The sequence below is a fragment of the Juglans microcarpa x Juglans regia genome, chromosome 1S, assembly GCF_004785595.1.
Source record: "Juglans microcarpa x Juglans regia isolate MS1-56 chromosome 1S, Jm3101_v1.0, whole genome shotgun sequence".
NCBI classification, from domain to species: Eukaryota; Viridiplantae; Streptophyta; class Magnoliopsida; order Fagales; family Juglandaceae; genus Juglans; species Juglans microcarpa x Juglans regia.
In genome coordinates, this window is record NC_054595.1 from 12,811,823 (window position 1) to 12,817,822 (window position 6,000).

The 6,000-nt window shown below is 36.8% G+C and overlaps 1 non-coding gene across 1 annotated transcript; it reads right to left on the reverse strand.

The window, feature by feature from the left end:
* Nucleotides 1–3,470: 3,470 nt before the first annotated feature.
* LOC121247956 lies at nucleotides 3,471–3,577 on the reverse strand. Its single transcript, XR_005937356.1, has one exon. It is a non-coding gene; the product is annotated as a small nucleolar RNA R71 (small nucleolar RNA).
* Between the last annotated feature and the right edge of the window lie 2,423 nt (nucleotides 3,578–6,000).

Sequence of the window (6,000 nt, forward strand, 5' to 3'; positions counted from 1 at the left end):
TTTCTTTCATCTTGTAGGAACAAAGAGGCGAAGAGATCTCCAAGGAGTGCTTGGCTACACCTTCAATGAAAATACTCAATTAGCAAAACTGGAAATGATCAGAGGAGCATCTCTTACCTTCTCTCATTCTTTGCTTTAGTTTTTCTTCCTTTTTCCCATTGAAGACAATGTGATATTTAAGTTTAGGGGGAAATTATATTATTTCATTTATTTAAAAAAATAATAAAATAATAATAATGATGATAAAAATAGTATGGTTTGATGACTAAAAAAAAACCTATGATAAGAATATGATTGAAATTGATTATAATTTTTAGGAAAAATTCTCATTGCTTAAGTCTAGTTGTTAATTATTTACTTGATCTTACTTAATTTGATATTTCCTATGTTTAATAAATGTCTCTTATGATCATTAATTGTTTTGAGTACCTCGAGAAATTTTACGCAAATTTTGTGAATTTGTATGGTCTCAACTTATTCTAGAACTTGTTTGATTACACTCGAGGTGAAATCTTAGACATAATATTACTGGGGAAATGATTAAGGCATTCTTTGGACCGATTGAGCTTTTCAAGCTTACCTGTTTATTCTCTTTATCTCTAGTCGCACCTTTGAGCTTTATTGAAATATATTTTAGCCTTATATTTTTCTTTCTTGTAGACCTCATATTCCCTACCTTATTTGAGCTTAAACATTGATATCCTTACCTTTCAAGAGAACTAAGTTTACACAAAATCACAAACTCATAAGAGCATGAAAGGCAAGAGAGGTAGAAGGTCTACAAGTAATTATAGCATTATTATCAAAATCATAAGTTTGGGGGTGTGAAAAGTCAACTCATCTACTGTGTGGCTGACAAGAGTCATCCACAAAGGCAGTTGAAAAGGTATGGAATATTTCAAAAAAAAAATGAAGAAAAAAATCCGATCTGCAGAATAGAGGGGTAGAGAGAGAGATACTTGAAAGTACAGTAAATAGAGGTATGTTGAGAGATTTACATGATTGAGAAGAGATGTTTAGGTTAGAAGTGAGAATGCTCTATTTATTTTGTTGATGTTCAAACTTAAGTTCTCTTTCTTTGTTTGAATCCTACATTTTCTTTGTAGCCCTCACCCTAGCCTTACATTACAAGGTTAATAAAGACATATTGATCCCTGATAATAGTTTATGTTCTACATTAGTGGAGAGTGATTTGAAAAGCAAGCCTATAGAGTTTTTAGAGATCTATTATTTATTTATTTGTTTGCATAAAACTATCCGGGGAGCTAATAATGAAGTGAGAATGAATGATGGGTATGCATGAATGTGGGGCTGGATAATGAGGTGAAATTGAGTTTTGAATTAACTTTTGGACTTGATTGATTCATTTGGATTATATACTTTAGACAATTTTTGAGGCAATGAATTTTATGAATCAAACAAATGCTTGTTTTAATTGTCTTTTCTTTTCTTCTTTGCTCAAGGGCGAGCAAAACTTAAGTTTGGAGGTATTTCATAAGTATAATTTTTATGTGATTTTTATCACTATTTTATTCATGAAAAGTGTCATTTTCCCTTTAATACTATTGATTTTATTTTATTTCTACATATTTTTATTTATTTTTTTGGATTTCAAGGAATGAGAAGATTTAGTGCAAAATGAGAGCATTTTGGTACAAAAGAAGAGACTACGGATACAGATCGAAGAGAGCCGATGAGATTTTTTCTCTCGTGGGCAGCAAAGAGATTTTTCTCACCCAAAGGCGATAAAACTTACCTCTCGGTAGGCGAGTAGACTCGCGACCAAAAGGCACGAAGATTTGGCAACAAGTCTCTAGGCAGTTAGATTGGGCTACTAGTCTAAACGACCAACTTAAAAGACATCGTGGGCAACAACTAGAAAAGGCGAGATGAGTCTTTAATCCCGGTCGGGAGTCTTTCCACTCAGTAGGCGAAGAGAGGGCCGTGTGGTCTTTGTGACCTATGTGCCCGTTCATTTGTGATCTTCCCACCAGTTATATTCAATGCACACGGCATCTACCTGGTGTGACCCTTCCGAGTTCTGCAATCAATCTATTGAAAACTAAATCCTCTTGAATTTCACAATTCAAGCCACATATCACTGAATCTTCCATTTTAGATAATTCAGATATTCTTGGGATAATTTCCTTTTATGTTAACATCTATCTTCAGAAACTATTTTCCAGATTTTTAGGCTAGATTGTAGCCACGTTTATTTTGTTTTCGGATTTGAGTTTTGACATTTATTTGGGAGTCTTGTGGGATGAATAAAGAGTCTTGATTCTTAATCTTAGTTTTATGTTTTAGAGTCTGAGTTTGAGTTTAGAGTTCCAGAATTTATTCTTGAAGTATCCTTTTAAGAAGGCGGAACTGGAGGGCAGAGGCGAGAACCACATGCTTCATCAACCGACTTCAACGAAGCACACCAGTTTTATTTTTTTTCTTTTCAATTCCATTATGAAAGCTAGTTATTAGTTGGAGATATTTTTGGTATTGTTCGAGAGAAAATATTGAATAATTACGGGATTTTTATCATCAACTTTGGATAATTTGGATTCTATAACAAGAATAAATTGTATAGGATTTGTTAGGTGAAGTCAAATGCTCTAGATCTATTATTATTATTTTTAAAATCTTAATTTTAATATTCTTTTTTTCAGTTTAATTTAAATAAACCATTCTTCAAATTTTAGTTTTCCAAATAGTAATTAATTTAGTCAAACTCAATACTCAATAGCATAACTATTCCTTGTGGGTTTGATAATCGTTTTCTTTAAAACAATTTAGTACTTGTTACAATTCAGTGCACTTGTAGATATATTTTTAAGCAAACAAGCTTTTGGCACCATTGCCGGGGAATAGTTATTTGTTATTGATATTGATACCACCTAGATTTTTACTACTTTGGATTTTATTTTATTTATTGGTTTAAATTAGATCTCGGTTTGGTTTTTCTTTTCAGGAATCAGAAGTGTATGTCTCAATCTAAATCATTAGAGCATACACCTTTCGATCTAGAGATAGGTAGAACCTTACGTTGAATCAATAAAGAGAAAAAGAAAGAGGTCGTCGCATCTAAAGTTAATGTGGCCGATCAGGAGCATAAGACGTTAAGAGACTATTCAATGCCCTCGGTCAATGAGGCAACATCTAGTATAAGGCGGCCAGCTATACAAGCCAATAACTTCGAGATCAAGCCGGCCATCATTCAAATGATCCAACAAACCGTCCAGTTTGACGGGCTTTGACAAGAGGATCCAAACGTCCATATTGCAAATTTTCTAGTAATTTGTGATACTTTTAAATACAACGGAGTGACAGATGATGCAATTCGATTGAGATTTTTTCCTTTTTCACTTAGGGAAAAAGCAAAAGCTTGGTTGAATTCTTTGCAACTTGGCATCATCACCACCTGGGAGCAGTTGTCACAAAAATGTTTAGGGAAATATTTCCCTCCAGCCAAGACAACAAAGTTAAGGAATGATATCACTACATTCACCCAATTTGAGGGTGAATCATTATGTGAGGGAAGGGAGAGATACAAGGATGTATTACGCAAGTGTCCACATCATGACCTCCCAGCCTGCCTCCAAGTATAGACGTTTTACAATGGTTTGGGATACACAAATTCATATATGGTTGATGCAGTCGCAGGATGAGCATTAATCAGTAAGACCCCTGAAGCCGCATATGAACTTCTGAAAGAGTTAGTGTCTAACAACTATCAGTGGGCTGTGGATAGAGCAATACCAAAGAAGGCAGCCAGCGTCGTTGAGCATGACTCTATTTCTGCAATTATGGCTCAGTTGGCAAATCTATCCAAACAAATAGGTAAAATGAATGTTAATGCTATTCAAACTAATGTTATTTGTGATCATTGCGCAAGAAATCATTCCTGCTGGCCATTACAGCAAGACGTTTTGCGACCTCTAATAGGAAGGTCTAATAAGCCATAAGAGTCTAGACATCCATTAAAATCACCCATTGCCACTAAAGATCGCAGGTTACCTACCACCCTCTCCCCATCATCTCGGATGGTATTAAAATCATCCACCACCAACCACGACACCTAAACACTGTTAGTGTAATTTAAAGCATGCCATAACTCCCTTCTTTCCAAATAGCTACATTTGGCGTAGACCAAAGTTATCGACATCTTCTACTTCACTCCTCCAACTAAAATTGTAAGCAACTGATTCGACATATCAACAATATCCAATGTAAAATCATCAAGCCATAACAACCAAAGCTTGCCCCCCACCCAAGAAATTTGCCAAACTTGGGAGTTTCTCCTCCCCTGCAAATGGTTCCGCAATAGAGACAATCAATACCTTAAACTTCAAAACAAAACTCTTAAGCATTCGCTTCGACGTACCTAATCCCCCACACATTCCACACTAGTATAGTACCAATCATCAATTCATTTTAGAAGAACGGGATAACACCTGCTGAGAATGACATAAAATCATACCACCTCTCTGTTTCCAATGGCCTTGAGAAAACTTCGCTTCACTATTGGAGTCATAGCCCCTCCCCCTTTGCAAAGTGGTTTAATGAGATCTCCTCATCATGATCCAACATGTGATCCTTTTCTATTATATAATCCAAAGCCCCATCCCCTCTTTCCAGAGCCAACAAGTCATCTACAATCCTGGACGAACCTCCCTCCTCCCAAGCCAATCTATTACCACCATCCATGATAAAAAAATCTACTACAGGAGAAGCACTAGGATCCTTCAGTGGAGATCCACCTTGCAACTGATTCTCCACAATCTCACCTAACTCCACCATATTACTCTCCCCCTCAACACCCTCTGTGACAACCCCAAATTTCACTTGGGATTGGACGGACTTTTGAAGTGTCGAGACATGCAACACAAGGTTACCTACTCCCGTTCATGACATATATGATGCAATATTCCTAACATGCATCTAGTATTATGCAATATTCGCATCGGATAATATATTTCTTTAGCAATATTATGCACCAAACTTTTTTTTTAAAAAACAAAAAGAGTTAGGGTCACCTATCCAATAGTGGCCCCTCTCCAAATTTATTAATAACTCTCACTTATGGCAGATGAAAACCATGGCTACAAATCAAGCATCTGGGATACAAACTCAACCCAGCATGCCAAAAGAAAACCAAATCAGAAGAAATAAAAACAAGAAACAAACAAAACCTCAAGCACAAAACAAAACAAAACTAAATAATACAAAGCGAAGGCATCCCGAAATAGTCCATGCGAATGAGGCCACGCAAAACTCGAGGAGTCTCCATCAAGTGGGAAAAAACTGAATCACTACCAGAAGCCCCATGCTTGGCTAACCAATCTGCGACTTTATTTCCCTCCCGAAAAACATGGTGAATTGAACAAGTCATGGAACTCATAATGTCAAAAACTTCTTCCCAAAAATCCTCCAGATACCATACCCCACATCTTTTACTACTCCACCAAGAAATAAGAGTCATAGAATCAAGTTCCATTTCCACATAATTGAGGGATAGAGACTTACAAACCTGGAGCCCATGAAGGAGAGCTAAAAGCTCTGCCTAATTATTAGAACCTGTACCAATAAACACAGAAAAAGCATGAATTAACTTACCATGATCGTTTCTAATAATCCCACCTATGCTAGAGGCCCCCGGATTACCCAAACTACTACCATCTGTGTTCAGTTTGACCCAACACGCCGGAGGCCGTTGCCTAATAATAGCTTTGCAATGCCGAACGAGAGGGAAACTAGGCTGGACCTGCAAACTCTCAAGAACCTGCAAATCAAAATCAGAGATGTGAGAACTAGCATGCATATCACGACAAATAAGACTAATCCACCGACGAACAGAATGAATGATGTCAAAGGCGGTTTCAAAGCGGCCCTCTATACACGCCAAACAACGCCTCCACTAGAGTCTCCGAGTAATAACCACCGGAAGGAGACCCACAATAATGCCAATTTGAGATGATAATTTCGCACGGCGAAACCAAGTCTGCACCG